The sequence below is a fragment of the Hordeum vulgare genome, chromosome 2H (assembly GCF_904849725.1).
Source record: "Hordeum vulgare subsp. vulgare chromosome 2H, MorexV3_pseudomolecules_assembly, whole genome shotgun sequence".
Lineage (NCBI taxonomy): Eukaryota > Viridiplantae > Streptophyta > Magnoliopsida > Poales > Poaceae > Hordeum > Hordeum vulgare.
The window spans coordinates 337,283,331-337,302,461 of record NC_058519.1 but is presented as its reverse complement, the minus strand read 5'-3'; positions in this window follow the sequence as shown (position 1 = coordinate 337,302,461).

Sequence of the window (19,131 nt, the reverse complement as noted above, 5' to 3'; positions counted from 1 at the left end):
ACCGCCAACCTTATAGTAAAATTCCAGTAGCTGAGGCATTTGAACCATCACCCTCCCTCGTCCACCACCATCTACACCCGTCATTTATAAAATTTCCAGTAGTCGTGCCTTATCTTCAAACAACAGCCTGCCTTCCCTCCTCTAGAGCCCCCCACCCGCTCGAACCCTAGATCGCAGGCACTGCCAAAGCCGGCACCTCCAACCCCTGCCGGTCTGCCCGTGCCTCCTAGCTTAGATAATAAAGTTCAGGTACCCAGTGATTCCCATACAGTCGCCCCCTGATTTTTCAGATGAGGCATGCGGCGTCCCTCCCCACCAGATCCACATCTCCTACTCCCAAGATTCACAACCTAAGCCCCACCTCGTATCCCGGGGAGCCCGACGAGCGTTCGACCAAGAAAAGGTGAAAAGATGTAGATGTCGCCTAGAGGGGGGGTGAATAGGCGCTTTAAAATAATTACGGTTTAGGCTTGAAGAAATGCAGAATAAACTAACATTTAATTAGTCAAGCACAAAAAAACAACTAGGGTCAACTATGTGCACCAACAACTTATGCTAAGCAAGATAACCAAATAAGTGATAACAAGATATATAACAAGAAGAAATATGGCTATCACAAAGTAAAGTGCATAATTAAAAGGCTCGGGTAAGAGATAACCAAGGCACGTGGAGACGATGATCTATCCCAAAGTTCACACCCTTGGAGATGCTAATCTACGTTTGGAGCGGTGTGGAGGCACGATGCTCCCCAAGAAGCCACTAGGGCCACCGTAAGATGCCGTGATTCCACTAAGGGACCCTTCAAGGCAGTTAGCGAGGCCGTACAAATAGAAACCCTTGGGGGCGGTCACCGAACCCGTACACTTTGGCAACCCTTGGGGGCGGTCACCGGTACCCGTACAAATTGCTCGGGGCAATCTCCACATCCGAATTGGAGACCGCGACGCTTTTCCCGGAGCTTTACACCACAATGATTGAGCTCCAAGGCACCACCAAGCTTCTAGGATACCAAGGCACCTAAGAAGAACAAGCTCTAAGGTATCAAGCGCCCAAGAGTAATAAGCTTCTCAAACTTCACTTCCACGGAGCACCGTGGAGAACTCAAACCGATGCACCAAAAGTAATGGCCACGACACACGAAGTTGTTGGAAATATGCCCTAGAGGCAATAATAAATTAGTTATTATTATATTTCTTTGTTCATGATAATCGTTTATTATCCATGCTATAATTGTATTGATTGGAAACACAATACTTGTGTGGATACACAGACAAAACATTGTCCCTAGTAAGCCTCTAGTTGACTAGCTCGTTGATCAAAGATGGCCAAGGTTTCCTGGCCATAGGCAAGTGTTGTTACTTGATAACGGGATCACATCATTAGGAGAATCATGTGATGGACTAGACCCAAACTAATAGACGTAGCATGTTGATCATGTCATTTTGTTGCTACTGTTTTCTGCGTGTCAAGTATTTATTCCTACGACCATGAGATCATATAACTCACTGACACCGGAGGAATACTTTGTGTGTATCAAACGTCACAACGTAACTGGGTGGCTATAAAGATGCTCTACAGGTATCTCTGAAGGTGTCTGTTGAGTTAGTATGGATCAAGACTGGGATTTGTCACTCCGTGTGACGGAGAGGTATCTCGGGGCCCACTCGGTAATACAACATCACACACAAGCCTTGCAAGCAATGTGACTTAGTGTAAGTTGCAGGATCTTGTATTACGGAACGAGTAAAGAGACTTGCCGGTAAATGAGATTGAAATAGGTATGCGGATACTGACGATCGAATCTCGGGCAAGTAACATACCGAAGGACAAAGGGAATGACATACGTGATTATATGAATCCTTGGCACTGAGGTTTAAACGATAAGATCTTCGTAGAATATGTAGGATCCAATATGGGCATCCAGGTCCCGCTATTGGATATTGACCGAGGAGTCACTCGGGTCATGTCTACATAGTTCTCGAACCCGCAGGGTCTGCACACTTAAGGTTCGACGTTGTTTTATGCGTATTTGGGTTATATGGTTGGTTACCGAATGTTGTTTAGAGTCCCGGATGAGATCACGGACGTCACGAGGGTTTCTGGAATGGTCCGGAAACAAAGATTGATATATAGGATGACCTCATTTGATTACCGGAAGGTTTTCGGAGTTACCGGGAATGTACCGGGAATGACGAATGGGTTCCGGATGTTCACCAGGGGGGTGCAACCCACCTCGGGGAAGCCCATAGGCCTTGGGGGTGGCGCACCAGCCCTTAGTGGGCTGGTGGGACAGCCCAAGAAGGCCCTATGCGCCATATGAAGAAAATCAAAGAGAAAAGAAAAAAAAGGGAGGAGGTGGGAAAGGGAAGAAGGACTCCACCTTCCAAACCAAGTTGGATTCGGTTTGGAAGGGGAGACCTTCCCCCCTTGGCTCGGCCGACCCCCTTGGGGCTCCTTGAGCCCCAAGGCAAGCCCCCCCTCTCCCACCTATATATACGGAGGTTTTAGGGCTGATTTGATACGACTTTTCCACGACAGCCCAACCACATACCTCCACGGTTTTTCCTCCAGATCGCGTTTCTGCGGAGCTCGGGCGGAGCCCTGCTGAGATAAGATCACCACCAACCTACGGAGCGCCGTCACGCTGCTGGAGAACTCTTCTACCTCTCCGTCTCTCTTGCTGGATCAAGAAGGCCGAGATCATCGTCGAGCTGTACGTGTGCTCAACGCGGAGGTGCCATCCGTTCGACACTAGATCGTGGGACTGATCGCGGGACGGTTCGCGGGGCGGATCGAGGGACGTGAGGACGTTCCACTACATCAACCGCGTTCACTAATTCTTCTGCTGTACGGTCTACAAGGGTACGTATATCACACATCCCCTCTCGTAGATGGACATCACCATGATAGGTCTTCGTGCGCGTAGGAAAAATTTTGTTTCCCATGCGACGTTCCCCAACAGTGGCATCATGAGCTAGGTTCATGCGTAGATGTCTTTTCGAGTAGAACACAAAAGTTTTTGTGGGTGGTGATGTGCGTTTTTCTGCCCTCCTTAGTCTTTTCTTGATTCCACGGTATTGTTGGATCGAAGCGGCTCAGACCGACATTACTCGTACGCTTACGAGAGACTGGTTTCATCGCTACGAGTAACTCCGTTGCTCAAATATGACTGGCGGGTGTCAGTTTCTCCAACTTTAGTTGAATCGGAATTGACCGAGGAGGTCCTTGGATGAGGTTAAATAGCAATTCATATATCTCCGTTGTGGTGTTTACGTAAGTAAGATGCGATCCTACTAGATACCCATGGTCACCACGTAAAACATGCAACAACAAACTTAGAGGACGTCTAACTTGTTTTTGCAGGGTATGCTTGTGATGTGATATGGCCAACGATGTGATGTGATATATTGGATGTATGAGATGATCATGTTGTAATAGTTAATATCGACTTGCACGTCGATGGTACGGCAACCGGCAGGAGCCATAGGGTTGTCTTTAAACTAACATTTGTGCTTGCAGATGCGTTTACTATATTGCTAGGACGTAGCTTTAGTAGTAATAGCATGAGTAGCACGACAACCCCGATGGAGACACGTTGATGGAGATCATGATGATGGAGATCATGGTGTGACGCCGGTGACAAGAAGATCGTGTCGGTGCTTTGGTGATGGAGATCAAGAAGCGCATGATGATGGCCATATCATGTCACTTATGAATTGCATGTGATGTTAATCCTTTTTGCACCTTATCTTGCTTAGAACGACGGTAGCATTATGAGGTGATCTCTCACTAAAATTTCAAGACGAAATTGTGTTCTCCCCGACTGTGCACTGTTGCGACAGTTCTTCGTTTCGAGACACCACGTGATGATCGGGTGTGATAGACTCAACGTTCACATACAACGGGTGCAAAACATATGCACACGCAGAACACTCGGGTTAAGCTTGACGAGCCTAGCATGTGCAGACATGGCCTCGGAACACATGAGACCGAAAGGTCGAGCATAAATCATATAGTTGATATGATTAGCATAGAGATGCTTACAACTGAAACTATTCTCGACTCACGTGATGATCGGACTTGAGATAGTGGATTTGGATCATGTACCACTCAAATGACTAGAGAGATGTACTTTTTGAGTGGGAGTTCTTAAGTAATATGATTAATTGAACTAATTGTCATGAACATAGTCTAATGGTCTTTGCGAATTACGATGTAGCTTGCGCTACAGCTCTACTGTTTTTATATGTTCCTAGAGAAAATTTAGTTGAAAGTTGATAGTAGCAAACTTTGAAGAGGATTGTCCTCGTTGTTGCGCAGAAGGCTTATGTCCTTAATGCACCACTCGGTGTGCTGCACCTCGGGCGTCGTCTGTGGATGCTGTGAACATCCGACATACACGTTTGTGATGACTACACGATAGTTCAGTGCAAAATACTTAATGGCTTAGAAGCAAGGCACCGAAGACGTTTTGAAACGTCACGGAACATAAGTGATGTTCGAAAGAGATGAAATTGTGATTTCATGCTCGTGCCCTTGTTGAGAGGTACGAGACCTCCGACAAGATTCTTTGTCCACAAAGTAAAGGAGAAAAGCTCAATCGTTGAGCGTTTGCTCAGATTGTCTGAGTACGACAATCACTTGAATCAAGTGGGAGTTAATCTTCCAGATGAGATAGTGATGGTTCTCCAAAGTCACTGCCACCAAGCTGTGAGGGCTTCGTGATGAACTATAACATATCAAGGATAGATACAATGATCCTTAAGAGATACGCGATGTTTGACACTGCGAAAGTAGAAATCAAGAAGGAGCATCAATAGTTGATGGTTTGTAAAACCACTAAGTTTCAAGAAAGGCAAGGGCTAGAAGGGATACTTCGTGAGACGGCAAAACAGTTGCTGCACTAATGAAGAGACCCAAGATTAAACCCAAACCCGAGACTAAGTGCTTCTGTAATGAGGGGAACAGTCACTGAGGCGGAGCAACTCTAGATACTTGGTAGATAGGAAGGCTGGCAAAAGTCGAAAGAAGTATATTTGATATACATGATGTTGATGTTTAGTTTACTAGTACTCCTAGTAGCATGAGGGTATTGGATACCAGTTCGGTTGCTAAGTGATTAGTAACACGAAATGAAAGCTACGACATAAACGGAGACTAGCTAAAGGCGAGGTGACGATACGTGTTGGAAGTGTTTCCAAGGTTGATATGATCAAACGTCGCACGCTCCCTCTACCATCGGGATTGGTGTTAAACCTAAATAATTGTTATTTGGTGCTTGCGTTAAGCATGAACATGATTGGATCGTGTTTATTGCAATACGATTATTCATTTAAAGAGAATAATGGTTACTCTATTTTCTTGAATAATCACCTTCAATGGTTTATTGAATCTCGATCGTAGTGTTACACATGTTCATGATATTGGTGCCAAAAGATACGAGGTAATGATGATAGTACCACTTACTTGTGGCACTGCCGCTTGAGTCATGTTGGTATAAATTGCATGAAGAGGCTCCATGCTGATGGATCTTTATACTCACTAGATTTCGAATCACTAGTGACATGCAAGGCATACCACATCAGCAAGGCCTTGTTTTCGTTGAGATGAAATAAGATAGTAACTTGTTGGAAGTGATACATTTTGATGTATGCAGTCCAATGGGTGCTGAGGCACGCAGTGGATATCATTATGTTCTTACTTCAATGACGATTTGAGTAGATACTAGAGTATTTGCTTAATGAATCACAAGTCTGAAATATTGAAAAGTTCAATTCTGTTTCGGAGTGAAGTTCGTCGTAACAAGAGGATAAACTGTCTACGATATGATCACAGAAATGAATATCTGAGTTACGAGTTTTGGTACGCAGTTAAGACAATGTGGAAATTGTTTCGCGGTTCATGCCACCTAGAACATCATAGTGTGATGACGTGTCTGAACGTCATAGCCACACACTATTTGGTATGGTGCATGCCATGATGTCTCTTATCGAATTACCACTATCGTTTATGGGTTAAGCATTAGAGACAACCGCATTCACTTTAAATAGGGCACCACGTATTTCCGTTGAGATGACACAGTATAGACTGAGGTTTAGAGAAATCTAAACTGTCGTTTCTTGAAAGTTTGGGGTTTCGACACTTATGTGAAAAAGTTTCAGTCTGATAAGCTTGAACCCAAAGCGGATAAATGCATCTTCATAGGATATCCAAAACAGTTGGGTACATCTCCTATCTCAGATCCGAAAGCAAAGTGTTTGTTTCTAGAAACGGATCCTTTCTCGAGGAAAGGTTTCTCTCGAAAGAATTGAGTGGGAGGGTGGTAGAACTTGATGAGGTTATTGAACCATCACTTCGACCAGTGTGTAGCAGGGTGCAGGAAGTTGTTCCTGTGGCGCCTACACCAATTGAAGTGAAAGCTGATGATGGTGATCATCGAGCATCGGATCAAGTTACTACATGCCTCATAGGTTGATAAGGTCGCGTACTACTACAGAGTGGTACGGTGACCCTGTCTTGGAGGTCATGTTGTTGAGCAACAGTGAACCTACGAGTTATGGAGAAAGCAATGGTGGGCCCAGATTCCGACAAATGGCTGGAAGCCATGAAATCCGAGAGAGGATCCATGTATGAAAACAAAGTGTAGACTTTGGAAGAACTACTTGATGGTCATAGGACTATTGAGTAAAGATGGATCTTTAAAAGGAAGACAGACGATGATAGTGAGAAGTCACTATTAAGAAAAGATCGACTTGTCGCAAATATGTTTCCGACAAGATCAAACAGTTGACTATGATGAGACTTTCTCACTCGTAGCGATGCTAAAAGTCTGTTAGAATTATGTTAGTAGTTGCTGCATTATTTATGAAATATTGCATGTAGGATGTCAAAACATTGTTACCTCGACGGTTTCCTTGAGCAAACATTGTATGAGATACAACCATGAGGTTTTGTCGATCCTAAAGATACTAGCAAGTATGCAAGCTCCAGCAATCCTTAAATGGACTCGTGCAAGCATCTTGGAATTGGAATATACACTTTGATGAGATGATCAAGGATTTTGGGTTTGTACAAGGTTTATGAGAAACTTGTATTTCCAAAGAAGTGAGTGGGAGCACTATAGAATTTCTGATAAGTATATGTGGTTGACATATTGTGGATCAGAAGTAATGTAGAATTTCTGTAAAGCATACAAGGTTGTTTGAAAGGAGTTTTCAAAGGAATACCTGGATTGAGCTACTTGAACATTGAGCATGAAAGATCTATGGAGATAGATCAAAAGCGCTTAATGGAAGTTTCAACAAGATGCATGCCTTGACAAATTTTTGAAAGAGTTCAAAATAGATCAGCAAAGAAGGCGTTCTTGGTTGCGTTGTAAGGTGTGAATTTGAGTAAGACTCAAAACCCGACCACGGCAGAATAAAGAGAATAGACGAAGGTCGTCTTCTATGACTTAGCCGTAGACTCTAAAGTATGCCATGCTGAGTACCGCACCTGATGTGTGCCTTGACTCAAAGTCTGTTGAGAGGTACAGAGAGTGATCCATGATTTAATCACTAGCAGCGGTCAAAGTTATCCTTAGTAACTAAATGGACTAAGGAATTTTTCTCAATTATGGAGGTGGTTAAAGAGTTCGTCGTAAAGGTTTACGTCGATGCAAGCTTTGACACTAATCCGAATAACTATGAGTAGTGAAACGGATTCGTATAGTAGAGTAGATATTTGGAGTACTTCCGAATAGCACATAGTAGCAGCATCTATAAGATGACATAACGATTTGTAAAGAACACACAGATCTGAAAGTTTCAGAACCGTTGACTAAAACCTCTCTCATGAGCAAGACGTGATCAGACCCCATGACTATATGGGTGTTGGATTCGTTGGAATCACATGGTGATGTGAACTAGATTATTGACTCTAGTGCAAGTGGGAGACTGTTGGAAATATGCCCCAGAGGCAATAATAAATTAGTTTTATTATATTTCTTTGTTCATGATAATCGTTTATTATCCATGCTATAATTGTATTGATTGGAAACACAATACTTGTGTGGATACATAGACAAAACACGGTCCCTAGTAAGCCTCTAGTTGACTAGCTCGTTGATTAAAGATGGCCAAGGTTTCCTGGCCATAGGCAAGTGTTGATACTTGATAACGGGATCACATCATTAGGAGAATCATGTGATGGACTAGACCCAAACTAATAGACGTAGCATGTTGATCGTGTCATTTTGTTGCTACTATTTTCTGCGTGTCAAGTATTTATTCCTATGACCATGAGATCATATAACTCACTGACACCGGAGGAATACTTTGTGTGTATCAAATGTCACAACGTAACTAGGTGGCTATAAAGATGCTCTACAGGTATCTCGGAAGGTGTCCGTTGAGTTAGTATGGATCAAGACTAGGATTTCTCACTCCGTGTGACGGAGAGGTATCTCGGGGCCCACTCGGTAATAGAACATCACACAAAAGCCTTGCATGCAATGTGACTTAGTGTAAGTTGCAGGATCTTGTATTACGGAACGAGTAAAGAGACTTGCCGGTAAACGAGATTGAAATAGGTATGCGGATACTGACGATGGAATCTCGAGCAAGTAACATACCGAAGGACAAAGGGAATGACATACGGGATTATATGAATCCTTGGCACTGAGGTTTAAACGATAAGATCTTCGTAGAATATGTAGGATCCAATATGGGCATCCAGGTCCCGCTATTGGATATTGACCGAGGAGTCACTCGGGTCATGTCTACATAGTTATCGAACCCGCAGGGTCTGCACACTTAAGGTTCGACGTTGTTTTATGCGTATTTAAGTTATATGGTTGGTTACCGAATGTTGTTCGGAGTCCCGGATGATATCACGGACGTCACGAGGGTTTCCGGAATGGTCCGGAAACGAAGATTGATATATAGGATGACCTCATTTGATTACCGGAAGGTTTTCAGAGTTATCGGGAATGTACCGGGAATGACGAATGGGTTCCGGATGTTCACCGGGGGGGGGGGGGGGGGGGGGGTGCAACCCACCTCGAGGAAGCCCATAGGCCTTGGGGGTGGCGCACCAGCCCTTAGTGGGCTGGTGGGACAGCCCAAGAAGGCCCTATGCGCCATAGGAAGAAAATCAAAGAGAAGAAAAAAAAGGGAAGAGGTGGGAAAGGGAAGAAGGACTCCACCTTCCAAACCAAGTTGGATTCGGTTTGGAAGGGGAGACCTTCCCCCCTTGGCTCGGCCGACCCCCTTGGGGCTCCTTGAGCCCCAAGGCAAGGCCCCCCCTCCCCCACCTATATATACGGAGGTTTTAGGGCTGATTTGATACGACTATTCCACGGCAGCCCAACCACATACCTCCACGGTTTTCCTCTAGATCGCGTTTCTGCGGAGCTCGGGCGGAGCCCTGCTGAGATAAGATCACCACCAACCTACGGAGCGCCGTCACGCTGCTGGAGAACTCTTCTATCTCTCCGTCTCTCTTGTTGGATCAGGAAGGCCGAGATCATCGTCGAGTTCTACGTGTGCTGAACGCGGAGGTGCCATCCGTTCGGCACTAGATCGTGGGACTGATCGCGGGACGGTTCGCGGGGCGGATCGAGGGACGTGAGGACATTCCACTACATCAACCGCGTTCACTAATGCTTCTGTTGTACGGTCTACAAGGGTATGTAGATCACACATCCCCTCTCGTAGATGGACATCACCATGATAGGTCTTCGTGCGCGTAGGAAAATTTTTGTTTCCCATGCGACGTTCCCCAACAGTGGCATCATGAGCTAGGTTCATGCGTAGATGTCTTTTCGAGTAGAATACAAAAGTTTTTGTGGGTGGTGATGTGCGTTTTGCTTCCCTCCTTAGTCTTTTCTTGATTCCGCGGTATTGTTGGATCGAAGCGGCTCGGACCGACATTACTCGTACGCTTACGAGAGACTGGTTTCATCGCTACGAGTAACTCCGTTGCTCAAAGATGACTCGTGGGTGTCAGTTTCTCCAACTTTAGTTGAATCGGAATTGACCTAGGAGTTCCTTGGATGAGGTTAAATAGCAATTCATATATCTCCGTTGTGGTGTTTACGTAAGTAAGATGCGATCCTACTAGATACCCATGGTCACCACGTAAAACATGCAACAACAAAATTAGAGGACGTCTAACTTGTTTTTGCAGGGTATGCTTGTGATGTGATATGGCCAACGATGTCATGTGATATATTGGATGTATGAGATGATCATGTTGTAATAGTTAATATCGACTTGCACGTCGATGGTACGGCAACCGGCAGGAGCCATAGGGTTGTCTTTAAACTAACGTTTCTGCTTGCAGATGCGTTTACTATATTTCTAGGACGTAGCTTTAGTAGTAATAGCATGAGTAGCACGACAACCCCGATGGCGACACGTTGATGGAGATCATGATGATGGAGATCATGGTGTGACGCCGGTGACAAGAAGATCGTGCCGGTGCTTTGGTGATGGAGATCAAGAAGCGCATGATGATGGCCATATCATGTCACTTATGAATTGCATGTGATGTTAATCCTTTTTGCACCTTATCTTGCCTAGAACGACGGTAGCATTATGAGCTGATCTCTCACTAAAATTTCAAGACGAAATTGTGTTCTCCCCGACTGTGCACCGTTGCGACAGTTCTTCGTTTCGAGACACCACGTGATGATCGGGTGTGATAGACTCAACGTTCACGTACAATGGGTGCAAAACAGTTGCACACGCAGAACACTCGGGTTAAGCTTGACGAGCCTAGCATGTGCAGACATGGCCTCGGAACACATGAGACCGAAAGGTCGAGCATGAATCATATAGTTGATATGATTAGCATAGAGATGCTTACCACTGAAACTATTCTCGACTCACGTGATGATCGGACTTGAGATAGTGGATTTGGATCATGTACCACTCAAATGACTAGAGAGATGTACTTTTTGAGTGGGAGTTCTTAAGTAATATGATTAATTGAACTAATTGTCATGAACATAGTCTAATGGTCTTTGCGAATTACGATGTAGCTTGCGCTACAGCTCTACTGTTTTTATATGTTCCTAGAGAAAATTTAGTTGAAAGTTGATAGTAGCAAACTTTGAAGAGGATTGTCCTCGTTGCTGCGCAGAAGGCTTATGTCCTTAATGCACCACTCGGTGTGCTGCACCTCGGGCGTCGTCTGTGGATGCTGTGAACATCCGACATACACGTTTCTGATGACTACACGATAGTTCAGTGCAAATACTTAATGGCTTAGAAGCAAGGCACCGAAGACGTTTTGAAACGTCACGGAACATAAGTGATGTTCGAAAGAGATGAAATTGTGATTTCATGCTCGTGCCCTTGTTGAGAGGTACGAGACCTCCGACAAGATTCTTTGTCCACAAAGTAAAGGAGAAAAGCTCAATCGTTGAGCGTGTGCTCAGATTGTCTAAGTACGACAATCACTTGAATCAAGTGGGAGTTAATCTTCCAGATGAGATAGTGATGGTTCTCCAAAGTCACTGCCACCAAGCTGTGAGGGCTTCGTGATGAACTATAACATATCAAGGATAGATACAATGATCCTTAAGAGATTCGTGATGTTTGACACTGCGAAAGTAGAAATCAAGAAGGAGCATCAATAGTTGATGGTTTGTAAAACCACTAAGTTTCAAGAAAGGCAAGGGCTAGAAGGGATACTTCGTGAGACGGCAAAACAGTTGCTGCACTAATGAAGAGACCCAAGATTAAACCCAAACCCGAGACTAAGTGCTTCTGTAATGAGGGGAACAGTCACTGAGGCGGAGCAACTCTAGATACTTGGTAGATAGGAAGGCTGGCAAAAGTCGAAAGAAGTATATTTGATATACATGATGTTGATGTGTACTTTACTAGTACTCCTAGTAGCATGAGGGTATTGGATACCGGTTCGGTTGCTAAGTGATTAGTAACAAGAAATGAAAGCTACGGCATAAACGGAGACTAGCTAAAGGCGAGGTGACGATACGTGTTGGAAGTGTTTCCAAGGTTGATATGATCAAACGTCGCACGCTCCCTCTACCATCGGGATTGGTGTTAAACCTAAATAATTGTTATTTGGTGCTTGCGTTAAGCATGAACATGATTGGATCGTGTTTATTACAATACGATTATTCATTTAAAGAGAATAATGGTTACTCTATTTTCTTGAATAATCACCTTCAATGGTTTATTGAATCTCGATCGTAGTGTTACACATGTTCATGATATTGGTGCCAAAAGATACGAGGTAATGATGATAGTACCACTTACTTGTGGCACTGCCGCTTGAGTCATGTTGGTATAAATTGCATGAAGAGGCTCCATGCTGATGGATCTTTATACTCACTTGATTTTGAATCACTAGTGACATGCAAGTCATACCACATCAGCAAGGCCTTGTTTTCGTTGAGATGAAATAAGATAGTAACTTGTTGGAAGTGATACATTTTGATGTATGCAGTCCAATGGGTGCTGAGGCACGCAGTGGATATCATTATGTTCTTACTTCAATGACGATTTGAGTAGATACTAGAGTATTTGCTTAATGAATCACAAGTCTGAAATATTGAAAAGTTCAATTCTGTTTTGGAGTGAAGTTCGTCGTAACAAGAGGATAAACTGTCTACGATATGATCATAGAAATGAATATCTGAGTTACGAGTTTTGGTACACAGTTAAGACAATGTGGAAATTGTTTCGCGGTTCATGCCACCTAGAACATCATAGTGTGATGACGTGTCTGAACGTCATAGCCACACACTATTTGGTATGGTGCATGCCATGATGTCTCTTATCGAATTACCACTATCGTTTATGGGTTAAGCATTAGAGACAACCGCATTCACTTTAAATAGGACACCACGTATTTCCGTTGAGATGACATAGTATAGACTGAGGTTTAGAGAAATCTAAACTGTCGTTTCTTGAAAGTTTGGGGTTTCGACACTTATGTGAAAAAGTTCAGTCTGATAAGCTCGAACCCAAAGCGGATAAATGCATCTTCATAGGATATCCAAAACAGTTGGGTACATCTCCTATCTCAGATCCGAAAGCAAAGTGTTTGTTTCTAGAAACGGATCCTTTCTCGAGGAAAGGTTTCTCTCGAAAGAATTGAGTGGGAGGGTGGTAGAACTTGATGAGGTTATTGAACCATCACTTCGACCAGTGTGTAGCAGGGTGCAGGAAGTTGTTCCTGTGGCGCCTACACCAATTTAAGTGAAAGCTGATGATGGTGATCATCGAGCATCAGATCAAGTTATTACAAGCCTCATAGGTTGATAAGGTCGCGTACTACTACAGAGTGGTACGGTGACCCTGTCTTGGAGGTCATGTTGTTGAGCAACAGTGAACCTACGAGTTATGGAGAAAGCAATGGTGGGCCCAGATTCCGACAAATGGCTGGAAGCCATGAAATCCGAGAGAGGATCCATGTATGAAAACAAAGTGTAGACTTTGGAAGAACTACTTGATGGTCATAGGACTATTGAGTAAAGATGGATCTTTAAAAGGAAGACAAACGATGATAGTGATAAGTCACTATTAAGAAAAGCTCGACTTGTCACAAATATGTTTCCGACAAGATCAAACAGTTGACTATGATGAGACTTTCTCACTCGTAGCGATGCTAAAAGTCTGTTAGAATTATGTTAGTAGTTGCTGCATTATTTATGAAATATTGCATGTAGGATGTCAAAACATTGTTACCTCGACGGTTTCCTTGAGCAAACATTGTATGAGATACAACCAGGAGGTTTTGTCGATCCTAAAGATACTAGCAAGTATGCAAGCTCCAGCGATCCTTAAATGGACTGGTGCAAGCATCTCGGAGTTGGAATATACACTTTGATGAGATGATCAAGGATTTTGGGTTTGTACAAGGTTTATGAGAAACTTGTATTTCCAAAGAAGTGAGTGGGAGCACTATAGAATTTCTGATAAGTATATGTGGTTGACATATTGTGGATCAGAAGTAATGTAGAATTTCTGTAAAGCATACAAGGTTGTTTGAAAGGAGTTTTCAAAGGAATACCTGGATTGAGCTACTTGAACATTGAGCATGAAAGATCTATGGAGATAGATCAAAAGCGCTTAATGGAAGTTTCAACAAGATGCATGCCTTGACAAATTTTTGAAAGAGTTCAAAATAGATCAGCAAAGAAGGCGTTCTTGGTTGCGTTGTAAGGTGTGAATTTGAGTAAGACTCAAAACCCGACCACGGCAGAATAAAGAGAATAGACGAAGGTCGTCTTCTATGACTTAGCCGTAGACTCTAAAGTATGCCATGCTGAGTACCGCACCTGATGTGTGCCTTGACTCAAAGTCTGTTGAGAGGTACAGAGAGTGATCCATGATTTAATCACTAGCAGCGGTCAAAGTTATCCTTAGTAACTAAATGGACTAAGGAATTTTTCTCAATTATGGAGGTGGTTAAAGAGTTCGTCGTAAAGGTTTACGTCGATGCAAGCTTTGACACTAATCCGAATAACTATGACTAGTGAAACGGATTCGTATAGTAGATTAGATATTTGGAGTATTTCCGAATAGCACATAGTAGCAGCATCTATAAGATGACATAACGATTTGTAAAGAACACACGGATTTGAAAGTTTCAGAACCATTGACTAAAACCTCTCTCATGAGCAAGACGTGATCAGACCCCATGACTATATGGGTGTTGGATTCGTTGGAATCACATGGTCATGTGAACTAGATTATTGACTCTAGTGCAAGTGGGAGACTGTTGGAAATATGCCCCAGAGGCAATAATAAATTAGTTATTATTATATTTCTTTGTTCATGATAATCGTTTATTATCCATGCTATAATTGTATTGATTGGACACACAATACTTGTGTGGATACATAGAGAAAACACGGTCCCTAGTAAGCCTCTAGTTGACTAGCTCGTTGATTAAAGATGGCCAAGGTTTCCTGGCCATAGGCAAGTGTTGATACTTGATAACGGGATCACATCATTAGGAGAATCATGTGATGGACTAGACCCAAACTAATAGACGTAGCATGTTGATCGTGTCATTTTGTTGCTACTATTTTCTGCGTGTCAAGTATTTATTCCTATGACCATGAGATCATATAACTCACTGACACCGGAGGAATACTTTGTGTGTATCAAACGTCACAACGTAACTGGGAGGCTATAAAGATGCTCTACAGGTATCTCGGAAGGTGTCCGTTGAGTTAGTATGGATCAAGACTAGGATTTGTCACTCCGTTTGACGGAGAGGTATCTCGGGGCCCACTCGGTAATACAACATCACACAAAAGCCTTGCAAGCAATGTGACTTAGTGTAAGTTGCTGGATCTTGTATTACGGAACGAGTAAAGAGACTTGCCATTAAACGAGATTGAAATAGTTATGCGGATACTGACGATCGAATCTCGGGCAAGTAACATACCGAACGACAAAGGGAATGACATACGGGATTATATGAATCCTTGGCACTGAGGTTCAAACGATAAGATCTTCGTAGAATTTGTAGGATCCAATATGGGAATCCAGGTCCCGCTATTGAATATTGACCGAGGAGTCACTCGGGTCATGTCTACATAGTTCTCGAACCCGCAGGGTCTGCACACTTAAGGTTCGACGTTGTTTTATGCGTATTTGAGTTATATGGTTGGTTACCGAATGTTGTTCGAAGTCCCGGATGAGATCACATATATCACGAGGGTTTCCGGAATGGTCCGGAAACGAAGATTGATATATAGGATGACCTCATTTGATTACCGGAAGGTTTTCGGAGTTACCGGGAATGTATCGGGAATGACGAATGGGTTCCGGATGTTCACCGGGGGGGGCAACCCACCTCGGGGAAGCCCATAGGCCTTGGGGGTGGCGCACCACCCCTTAGTGGGCTGGTGGGACAGCCCAAGAAGGCCCTATGCGCCATGGGAAGAAAATCAAAGAGAAAAGAAAAAAAAGGGAGGAGGTGGGAAAGGGAAGAAGGACTCCACCTTCCAAACCAAGTTGGATTCGGTTTGGAAGGGGAGACCTTCCCCCCTTGGCTCGGCCGACCCCCTTGGGGCTCGTTGAGCCCCAAGGCAAGGCCCCCCCTCTCCCACCTATATATACGGAGGTTTTAGGGCTGATTTGAGACGACTTTTCCACGGCAGCCCGACCACATACCTCCACGGTTTTTCCTCTAGATCGTGTTTCTGCGGAGCTCGGGCGGAGCCCTGCTGAGATAAGATCACCACCAACCTCCTGAGCGCCGTCACGCTGCCGGAGAAGACTTCTACCTCTCCGTCTCTCTTGCTAGATCAAGAAGGCCGAGATCATCGTCGAGCTGTACGTGTGCTGAACGCGGAGGTGCCGTCCGTTCGGCACTAGATCGTGGGACTGATCGCGGGACGGTTCGCGGGGCGGATCGAGGGACGTGAGGACGTTCCACTACATCAACCGCGTTCACTAATTCTTCTGCTGTACGGTCTACAAGGGTAGGTAGATCACACATCCCCTCTCGTAGATGGACATCACTATGATAGGTCTTCGTGCGCGTAGGAAAATTTTTGTTTCCCATGCGACGTTCCCCAACAGGAGTGCCCAAGTCCTTCTCTCCCAAATACCACCAGAACAACTAATGCTATGGAAGAAAATGAGAGGAAGAACGAATAAGAACACAAAGAACTTCAAGATAAAGATCCAAGGGGTTCCGCTCACAAATAGGAGAAAGTGATCGGTGGAAATGTGCATCTAGATCTCCTCTCTCTTTTCCCTCAAGAACAAGAAAGAATCATTCGAGGGATTGAGAGTTAGCAAACTCGAAGAAGGTCAACAATGGGGGGAGAACACGAGCTCAAGGGTTAGGGACCATTGGGGAAGAAGACCCCCTTAAATAGGTTCCTCGAAATCCAACTGTTATACACTTAGTGCGTGCACAAGTGGTAGTACCGCGCAGGGGAGCGATACTTCCGCTTGCAGCGGTACTAACGCCCTGCACAAAGCGGTACTTCTGCTCAACAAGGAAAAAAGCGACTGAAGATGCCAGAAGAAAAAACTAAGCCAAAGTGACGACGAAAGGGTATGGCCGCAGTATCGCTGGAGCGGTATTTCCGGTCCTCCCCAAGCAGTACTTCCACTCAAACTAGAAAAAGCATTGATGATGCCAGAAGAAAAGTACAAGCGGAAGTGAGGCCGTACGTGGAGGGTGGCAGTACCGCTTGGGGGGTACTACCGCTCTTCAGCACGATACTTCCGCTGTGAGAGAGAAAACCTGTCGTGGTAGTAAACTGCCATAACTTTCACATACGACCTCCGAATTGAGCAAACTCAAGTTTGTTGGATAGCACACGATAAGTACTATCCAAGCAGCAGTGATATCGAGATGTAGTTATGAAAATGCCAATAATATAGAGATGTGAAACCTCTATGAATGAAGAACAGAAAAAAAAAACTCCAACATAAAAATATCATAGAAGATGCACATGAAATTTCTTTTCGATGACCTCGAGATTGTCATGAAGATGACAATAAGCTCAATAACCCACACAGAGAAAAGAAAACCAAGAACCAAGAAAGATGACGATGCCAAGAAAGCAATGGTTTGATCTCTCAACGAACGATACGATCAATCTTCTCACTTAAAATCCCCCCTTGATAGTCCGACAATCTATCCTATATAACGGTGTCCCAACAACACAGCGAGACCGATAAAATAGAAAACCTATCTAGGACAAACCTTTGCCTTGCGCATAGTCCAGTTGAGCAAGATGATGGCGATGTTGTCCTCCTCAAGATGGACCACCTTTCTTGATTGTGCCGGCTCGATGAAGAGTAGTAGATTGCCCCCCGTACTCCACTATGGATGGGCCACTCTTTAGCACATCTTCATAAGTCCATTGCCACCACAATGGACGCCAAGCTTCAAGCATGATCTCTTCGTGATGTTCCACTTGAGCTTGTACACCGCAATGTTCCATGGGTTGAATGAGATCTTCCTATTGACGCAAGCAGATGGAAACACACCTAACCCCACATAGAACTCTCATAAAGACCATGGGTTAGTACACAAAGCGTAATAGACATTTCTTACCATACCATGGGATCGTTTGATCCCTCTCGGTACATCTTGTACACTTTGTGTGTTGATCAACTTGATTCACTCTTTGACTTAGTGTTCATCAACCTTGTGTCTTTGTGACCAATCTTTGGATAAAACCTTGAATACCACCTTGGTCATCATATAAACTCCTTGAAACCAACAGATGGACTTCAAGAAGTGCCTATGGACAAACCCTTCGAATATAACTCAAGGCAACCATTAGTCCATAGGGATTGTAATGAATTAACAAAACCACATATGGAGAAATATGCTCTAACAAGAGGTTTATCATGGCCTCTATGGCGGATGTTGGCGAGCTGACCACCGTTCGTCCCAACCTGTCGATCTCGGAGCAACACCTCACCGCGGAGGCCGGCGAGGATGTTGACTATGTTGCCATGCCGAAGACTTCACGTGAGCGGGCTAACATATTATTGTATCTCCTGCTCGCTAGCTATGACATCAAGCTCATCGATAGCGACGGCTTCACGCATGCCATGTAATAGGTTAAGTGGTCCGTCCCCAACACCTTTAGTTCAACCGTCATCGATCACTTTGAAGGCCCTGCCACAAATCTCGTCTTCCACACGGTCAAGGATTTGCGATCCTTGTATGCCATCAAGCCCATTTTGTCATTTTTGGAGGACGCGTTGTGCAGCGACGTCTTGGGATTCTCAATTGCCAAGTGAGATCTCATCGACCACGACCACGAGGAGGGTACCCACAAAGGGTCTTCCAAGGTGAAACAAGGCATGTGCTACATTAGCAAGCGCACAATGGGTCTGTGCTCTTCCAACTCGAACGATCTCGTCCATGGCAAGTGAGGCAACATCCTATCACCAAATCTAACTTTTTCTAACTAGCCAAACCGTATCCTTTGTTGTAGTAGATTTTTCCATGTAGTGTTTTAAGTGTGCCATGTTTAATTATTTCAGTTATGCAAAAAATGTAATGTTCAATAGGGTTGTGTGATGTTGAAGTATGAATTGTCCACTCTAGTTTCACGAATGGCTATATTTGGTTGTTTATAGTGAGTAGATGACTTGCTTATCTCTATTTGGTTGTTAGGTT